This window comes from Amblyomma maculatum, chromosome 1, assembly GCF_055883805.1.
Source record: "Amblyomma maculatum isolate TAMU_Amacu chromosome 1, ASM5588380v1, whole genome shotgun sequence".
Taxonomy (NCBI): domain Eukaryota; kingdom Metazoa; phylum Arthropoda; class Arachnida; order Ixodida; family Ixodidae; genus Amblyomma; species Amblyomma maculatum.
Window position 1 is genome coordinate 6363105 of NC_139344.1, and position 9045 is coordinate 6372149.

General features: G+C 45.5%; 1 pseudogene across 1 annotated transcript; it reads right to left on the reverse strand.

The window, feature by feature from the left end:
• Positions 1-3339: 3339 nt before the first annotated feature.
• On the reverse strand, positions 3340-6949 carry LOC146201561 (uncharacterized; annotated as a pseudogene). The gene is made up of 2 exons (XR_014701655.1): positions 6900-6949; positions 3340-4915 (listed from the first exon to the last, which is right to left on the reverse strand). The product of XR_014701655.1 is annotated as an uncharacterized LOC146201561 (transcript).
• Between the last annotated feature and the right edge of the window lie 2096 nt (positions 6950-9045).

The following is a 9045-nucleotide window of genomic DNA, read 5'->3' on the forward strand; positions in this document are numbered from 1 at the left end:
GGTAAGGAATTGGGCATGGAATATTGTATCTATGAGGTTTAACAGTTCAAAACGACATGCGCTTTCAGGAACGCTGCTGTAGAGGATTTCGGGGTAATTCCGACATCCTCTTTAACCTGCATTGACTTCGCGCAATTAACAGGCGCCTTGCGTCTTGCCTCCATCGAAGCACAGCCACCACTGCCAAAATCTTACCCACGTCCTCGGGCTCAGCAGCCAGCACGGCGGGGCGATATGAAATGCGAAACGCAAAATGTATCACATTTTCTCTAAATATTTGCGCTTCAGTTTTTTTTGTCATCCACACTCTGCTTGACGCTGTTGAATGCGCAAGTGAACAATGTGCGCCGTTCTTTTCACTGATTTGTGACTCTCAAGATGCATTCAGGTATATTTAGCGTGTTCTTTTATTAGTTGTCTGCAACTGTCGCCCCTTACTGCGCAACCAAATGAGCCCTATAATACCAGCTGTAAGGTCGTGCCTCTCCCTCGGGTATAATGCCCGACAAGCATGTATACGTACCGTCTCATAAAGATTGAGTTTGTTTTTGCTCGCAAGTGCTCTGCTGCCTTTCTTCACCGACTGCAAAGCCCACGAACGGAACAGAAGATTTCTAACTTTGCAGACATTTTAATGTTTAGTTGTGTAAGCGAGCTGCTATTAGCCCAGCTCAGATTTCTGATTTGAACGCGTTAGTCCACTGCTTCGTTAGAGGCGACTTGGTCGCAACTGTACTCGACGATGCACACTTTAACATGCGTTTAATGGCCGCATTTTACTCCCTCTGCTTTAGTTCTTTTCTTTTCCACACTTTTCTCTTTCCCTCTTTTTCCCCCGATTCTCTTTCTTACGAAGAGTAGCATGGCAGTTAATTTTAAACGCCGGCTAACTTACCTGTTCTTTTTTCTTCATTTCGCTCTCTCTCTAGTGAAAGGCTTTCGAAAGAGTGTTGCTGCCTTCCTTTTGCTGCGTCGTTTCCGTATGGACCAATGCGGCCCATTTAGGAATAAAGATTTTTCCTTCTCTTCCTCGTATTGCTACATGACTGTGCTGCGGCTGGCGATGATGATGAGCCTAAAAAACATTTTGCCAAATCTAAAGTGCTCGAGCACTTACAACGCATTATATTTATCAAGTAGTTTAATCATTAGCTCCATTTTTATCACATACGGACTTGCAAGTGCAATATGATCACACATTAACCAGGCGTTTCAATGAATTGGTTGCAAGCGGCGAGAAGCAAGGTACGTGGCCGCGATACCCCTCTGCCTAAGATCAATCAAACATCACAAAGAATATGCGACAATTTCCCTGACTTTTCTTTTTTTCCGGAGAGGAGGAGGAGGAGGAGGATCACTTAATAACACCCTCAGCCCTGCAATAAGGCAACCATTAGAGACCCTCAACACCAAGAACACTTGGGCCTACTAATGAGCTCCTAACATCACATATTATCTCCGAGCTCCCACACCTACACCTTGCATAATTAAAGAATAAATAACTGAATTAAATAATAACTACCTGAAAGTTAGGTGGGCGGATGAGATTAAGAAGTTCGCAGTGGTCAAGTGGATGCAGCTAGAACAGAACCGGGTTAAGTGGAGAAGTATGGGAGAGGCCTTTGCCCTGCAGTGGGTAGTCCGGCTGATGATGACGATGATGATGATGATGATGAACTGAATTCGTGAACACAATAACCTTTTTTCGTGTTAATATAGACACGTTATTTGATATTTTCCATCGCTTGTCTGCCACTGAAGCCTGAATTGACAGCGATAATTATTCCACTAAGTTAGTCCGCGTAGAAAGGTCTCATCTCTGCATATACGGAATTGCAATTGAGATTTATAGGCTGCCCCATTAAAGCGCCATCAGTGATGACATGCCAGGCTAAAGTAAAATCATCGAGGCGTCTCTCAGTCATAAGAAACATTGGTCGAACTCTTAAGCGCACCCTGGAAAGGTAGTCACAAGAGTTTGTCATCTTCGGCCATGTTATATCTCGGTGGGCTATCCAGTGATCGCACTCGTTTATGGGTGGAGAACATTAAAATGGGTGGCTATATTTCCTTGCGCTCTTCAGGAATTTGGAACACAAAGCTCTTCAAATCGCTAGTAATTCAACAAATTGGCTTTCCTCACCAAAGTAATTGAATCTGTTCGTCAGATAAGGCGACGGGGGCCTAGCCAGGCAGAAGGGGGAGAGGGGGGGGGGGGCAGTGGAATGTTCTGGGGTCTCAGCACCCCCCCCCCCTCACCCCCCCCCCCCAAAAAAAAAAAGAAAACATCTGGGAGATGCATCCACCCCTTTTCTCTTCCTTTGTGCATTGTTCGTGCCAATGTTTTTTTGTTTTTTTTTTTTAACTGGTCGCGTATAACCCTCTGATATATACTGCTAACTGAGCCGCAGCGGGGCAACTTACAGATGAGTGCCAAGTATCGGAAACCTTTCTGGCTGTACCACATACCAGTTTTTTGTCGTTTCCACGATTACGTTTATTATTGAAGCAATCTGCGTAGTGTTTTGCTAACTAGTTGTTAGGACCCAGAACGTCTTACTTATCATGCAGCATGTCTAATTTCTTAATTAATGCTTATGTGGGTCGCCCAATCATCTCCTAGTTCCGAACTTTTAATGACTCGAACTGCGCAAAAGGGCCTGATGGATTATCCGTGTACTTGGCGTTTTTCTAAGAAATGCTGAACGTAAATGCAAACGCTAATTAATATATCACCAAATTCCTAAATTATATTGCAAATGATCAACAATGTGTTATACCTTCCTGAGTTAATTCATAATTTATTCAGTAACCAGTTTCAAGCCAGCACTTAGGGCCCATTTCAGAGGTTGCTCTGGAAAATAGGTTTGGCTTGGTTTATGAGGTATATCTTCGCAAATCGACTTCGGCTATGAGAGAAGCAGTAGTAGAGTGCGCCTTGCTCTTCGCCTCCATCGAAAAGCGGCCACCGGGACCTGGATTTGATCCCGCATCCTTGGGTTCAGCAGTCGAGTGCCCTAACCACTGAGCTATGAAAAATTAGCGTCTGTTACGTGATTAAAACTTTCAAATTTTTACACAATGGCGGCGAGCACCGCAGACCACACTAATCCCCCCCCCCCCCCCCCCCCCAAGTGGTCTCGCCGCCGGACTGCCATTGTCAGACTACTTACAATGAAAACCCTGTGCGAAGAATTACTATTTCTGTGGCCGTTGTTTGTTGGTAACATCGGTACTATTCATTGCTCTTCGCAAAATTGCAATAGAAACTAAATGCGAAGTGCTTTGTGAGATTATGGCCTGAAAGAAAGTCATACGCAGTGTTAAGCAAGAAAGAATGTTTATTAGCTTCAACGCTGTGTTTTATAAAGAAACAAAAAGTCCATGGCAAGACATATCATTCCAGTAGATGTAAGTAAGGTACATAGTCGGGCACAAATCACCAAGGTTTACCATATTACAAACTCAAAATGGTAAGGATCATAAATGCGCATGTTATGTTAGATCATAAAGGCGTGCATGCATATTTATTTTCAAAAATTAAAAGTGACTCTGCTCAACCGGTTCACCCTACTAGCTTTGAAAAAAACATCAAGAGAAATTTACTGTTTTTTAATCTGCTTTATTGAATTAATCCAAGCAAGCTTTCTTTTTATTAGCCCTGCCGCAAGCCACGGTCAAATCTTGCCACTACATTTGTGCTTAATAAGGTAATCAAATAACGTATGACAAAATGGTTGTTTTAGAATTTTGGCGCACGATGTCCCTAGCGTTTAACCATACAGACCTATGCCACCAACACCGACACCAGCTACTTTCCATAGGAGGACTTTCCGAAGCCACCCTGGTATCCGGAAGCGCCACTGCTAAATCCAGACGAACCTTGACTTTGGCCCGAGCCATATCTCTTGCTGTCACTTGCCGAAAAGCCAGAACTGTGGCTGTAGCCTTGGCTGTTGCTAAAAGAGTCGATTTTGCGGCGAGAAGCACCAGATGAAAAGGCTCCCGTTCCCTGCCTGTATCCGGAAGCACCACCCTGGAATCCTGACTGGAGGCCTCCCGCTGAAGATCCATAGCCTGACTGGAAACCACCGCTAATGCCGCGGTCAACACCAGCTCCGACGAGACCGGGGGTGCCAATGGCTCCGGTTCCCACGACTCCCGGGCCCGCAACACCGCTGCCTATGGCGGCGGCTCCTACCGGTCCAGCACCACCCAGAGGCGCAGTCCCGAGACCAGCGGCTCTGTAGCCAGCGCTGCCTAGGCCAGCTCCACCGAGACCAGCTCCAGATGTACCAGCTGCATTGTAGCCGGCGCCACCTAGGATAGCTCCACCGAGACCAGCTCCAGAGGTACCAGCCGCTCTGTAACCGGCGCCGTCTAGGCCAGCTCCACCAAGACCAACTCCAGCGGTACCAGCCGCTTTGTAACCGGCGCCGCCTAGGCCAGCTCCACCAAAACTAGCTCCAGCGGTACCAGCCGCTTTGTAACCGGCGCCGCCTAGGCCAGCTCCACCAAAACTAGCTCCAGCGGTACCAGCCGCTATGTAACCGGCACCGCCTAGGCCAGCTCCAGCGGTACCAGCCGCTTCGTACCCGGCACCGCCTAGGCCAGCTCCAGCGGTACCAGCCGCTTTGTAACCGGTGCCGCGTAGGCCAGCTCCACCAAGACCAGCTCCGGATAGACCTGATCCGCCGTAATGTGCACCAGCGAGCCCTGCTCCACCGAGTCCAGCTCCTCCGGCACCAGAGCCAACTAGGCCGCGACCAACGCCGGCACCGTAGCCACTCAGGCCTCCAAGTTTGACACCAGCAATCAAAAGGCCTCCCCGTGCCTCCACGTCTTTGTTCTCAGCAACGTATTCACCGAATACAGAGCGGGCCACTAGGGCGGTGACAGCGGCGATAGCAAAGAGCTGCAATTATGTTTGAAATACATTACAATGTTAAACTAACTGATTTTGTCATTAATTAAGTGGTTACATGCGTCACATGCAAGACATCCTAAAGTTGACTTCCGATGTGCCCAAAAGGAATTTTATGCATGTACGAATAGTAGAAGGCTACAACAAAAATTTAAAGCTGCCGCACTTGCAAACGTTTTTCTTAATGAGAAAGGAAACACTGCGTTTGTGCTCTATATTGGTGCTCATCTATGTGCGTCAAAGATAAGTGCAAATGGCGCATTTTAATATCGCGCGAATTGCACTACCAGCCATCTTAGGAAAGAATAAGTCTTGCACTATAGTACTTATGATCTATGAAGAAAATAACATCTTTGAACCATGTGATAGTCCTCTTATATATCTGAGGTACCGCATAACCATTTTGAAACTTATCTATATGACCGATATAATAAGCAGCACACATTCATTGTCGGCAGCGTAATGAAATCATCGTCCCCATAGAGTTCCTTACACTAACTAGAGGGAAAGCTGAGGGCGCTGCACTTCAGCCACCATGAGCGCGCTAAGAATCATGGGTGGGTGTGTTACTTGTTGCGGGGCAGTCGGTTTTTCTCGGGTACGTGGAGTGGCGTTACTGCGATGTTGCTTTTTCGTCATCATCATCATCTGAAGGTGCGTACATAGACCGCGAAAGCCATAGTAGCGAAGGCGCAAAAGCAGACGTCGCCAATAAATTGTTTTTGTTTCCCTAAATGCCACTAAAAACTTCCTTAAGTGATTGCACAACCATAAATATTTTTATAACGTTTTTCTGTTTCAAATTTTGCCTATTAAGTGCGAAATATTGGTATTTGTGCTGCTCAAAACTAAGCCAATAGGAGAAAGCGCCATCGCTTATATTGGATAAATATCACACTGACATGCTGTTTCTCTCTCTTTTTGCAATTTATAGTCACAATATTGAATCTTAGGACATTATTTACGGTAGAACAACGTTTATCTTTGCGTTAGTTTTGGCCAAAAGTTGTAGTTCTGCACTCGGTAGCTCTCCTGCCCATGATTCTTTGAGCGCCCATGGTGGCTGAACTGGCCGTCTGAAAACTCCATGTAAACTCCCATAGACGGCAGCACAGCTTTCACTCTAGGTAAGAGTAAGAAACTCTATGATCGTCCCAGTAATTATGCTCCTACCATGAACCCGTGTCCGCTTTCGAGCATTAGGAAAACCTGTACGAGAAAAACCGATGATGGCACTAACGCTGTTGTCGAGCGCTTTGAACGTGTATACGAGTGAAACTTTGAACGTGTCATCCCTCCACGAAATTTTCAGCAGTTTAGACTCTGGCTGCCGCTTAGCACATGTAGAAATGGGAAGCTATGGTCTTGCTAACTCAATTTTTGGTCAAGGCATTAAAAAAAATGTTGTTTATACTTGAATTTCCATGCGAACTAAAGAACCCGAGGTTGCTGAATTAATCCCAAATCTATCGTTTCTCCATAACCCAGGCATATTTTTGACTAATAAAGCTGACTCCAATTTCAACAAATGTACCTGGAAGTGTTATTTTATTTCAGTAAAATGATGGCTAGTGGCAGGCTTCTTTGCTCCCCACTGAATTAAAGTCCAACAAGCGGCCGAATTCACTTTCTTGTCCATATGTACTCTAGAGAAGCTATTGAACTGAAAGGCAACTAAACGCATTGGCTACAGAAAGCAGTCAGCGTGATTTATTTAAGCCGTAACGTTTAAGAACGATTTTTTCAACCTCACTGCTATATTTGGAAAACAATTCTTAAGTTCAGTCTATGATTTTGTTGCGTGTACTGCCGCACTGAATAATATTTCATCACCGGTGACTGGCGCCGTACATGTCTCCAAACTGAAACACATATGGATTAACAAACACAAAACTGATTATACAAAATGAGTTATTGGGGAGATTTTAAAAGCATGACATCTCAGTTAACTTCTCACGATGCTCAACATGCTTACCTTCATTCTAGATGACGATCTGTTTGCTTCTGCGTATATAGTTGCGCTGGCCCGCGTTGACTCGACGATAATCGTTTGCAGCACTGTCTCGCCTTTTATATTGGCTATAAACCTGCTTCGGGTGACGTAATGTAGAAACCCAAACGAAACCTAGCGAGACTACGTCGTGTCTCATCAATGCATGCAAATTAATGTTGCGTTCTTATGGTGCAACAAATAAACTCGGCACACGTATCTACCTATCCATTTATTAGAGCTCCCGGAAGAAGACGATCGTCCCGGCTGAGAATGTGTTCACCCTTTCGACGAGTGTTTCACGTCACACACGGCTTTCTCTGTTTTCCGAGAAAGGGAACGACAGTCACGACCTTGGACATGGAAGCGTTACTATGGGGTCAGCAAGTTAAGACACATTACGCGCAAGAATTTCGCGCGTGCACCAGTCCAGTGCGGTTCATTTCCTCCCATTGCGGATATCATTTTGCTCTTCGGAAGCAGGCATATCGATCTACATTTTAAAGATGCACATTTAAAATGGAACGAGTCGTCGTCATGAAATTCTCACGACCTTAACTTTGGAATTTGTGAATTATATTTTTTTTTTAGGTAGCCATCAAGCTCTGGCAATTTCGATAGACTTCCAAATTTATTGTCTTGACCTTTGCGGCGTTGCTGTTGGATCTGCGCAACTTTGTAAACGAGTATAAGAGAACTAAAGGCAGTAAAACAAGTCAAGCAAATATGAAGGATTATTTTTAAACTTACTCACCGGAAATGGGGGAAGGGGGGGGGGGGAGGAGTAAGTGGTGTAATCATTGAAAAGTTAGGAGGGCGCCGAAGCTGCGCCATAAGAGTAGACACCAAAGCGCCTTTAATACTCCCTTTTAAATCTGAGATTTTAAAGAATTTTAGTGTGTAAATTATTCGAGTATTAAAGTGCTTGGTACAATAAAATCATTACATATTCCAAGCATTGGTTAGCAAATCGTCGTCCCACAAAGCCCTTGCTAGGTGCCCCTCTAACACGCTTGGTACTAACTATGGCCCATTTCGACCCTCCCCCAATTGGTTAGCTTTTTTTTTAATGTGGCGTATTTGTAATTCAAACTTGCAATATAGAACTTATATATATATATATATATATATATATATATATATATATATATATATATATATATATATATATATATATATATATATATATATATATATATATATATACTGTTACTTAGCTGTATTCGCTGTTCGTGATGAGGATGAAGAAGTTCAACAGACTCCGAGAAGACGACGACGCTGAGTGTTGTGAAATCGGTGCCCTCATCAACGTTAGTTGTGCGGACAGCTTTGGGACTGTAAGTCTTCCACGTAACATCTCTTGGTGGAGGTGAATCTATTCGATCCCCCGTCACAAGCTGGATCTCCGCAGCGGCCGCCACATCGGAACCACCACAATGACTACAGACGCCTCTACCTCTACAGCCGACGCTCCTACTGTTGTAATGGCCCACCCCCGTTACCCCGGAACCTTCTGTGGGACCGACGACGTCGACGTACACGACTGGCTATCCCTATACGAGCGCGTGAGCAAGTACTACAGGTGGGATGCCACACTCATGCTCGCGAATGTAATATTTTACTTGGCTGGGACCGCGCGGGTGTGGTTTGAAACCCACGAAGACGAGCTAACATCTTGAGATATTTGCAAACAGAAGCTCCACGACCTATTCGGAAAGCCTATTGGCCGCCACATTGCCGCCAAAAAAGCGCTCGCCTCTCGCGCCCATACGTCTACAGAGTCTTATCTCACTTACATCCAAGACGTCCTGCCTCTATGCCGCAAAGTCGACCAAGACATGCCTGAGGAGGACAAAGTCGGCCATATAGTAAAAGGCATTGCAGACGATGCCTTCAACCTCCTGTTGTGCAGGGATTGCTCCACCGTGGACTCTGTGCTGCAGGTGTGCCAACGTTTCGAGCAGGCGAAACAGAGGCGCATATCTCACCGTTTCGACCGGCTGCCGAACACGGCTGCTAGCTCCTCCTGTATTGATATCCCGAATCCTCGACCGCCTGCTAACGACAGCACTTTGACACGCATTGTCCGCCAAGAGCTTGAGGCAATGACTCCCGCGGCCTCGCTGTCGCA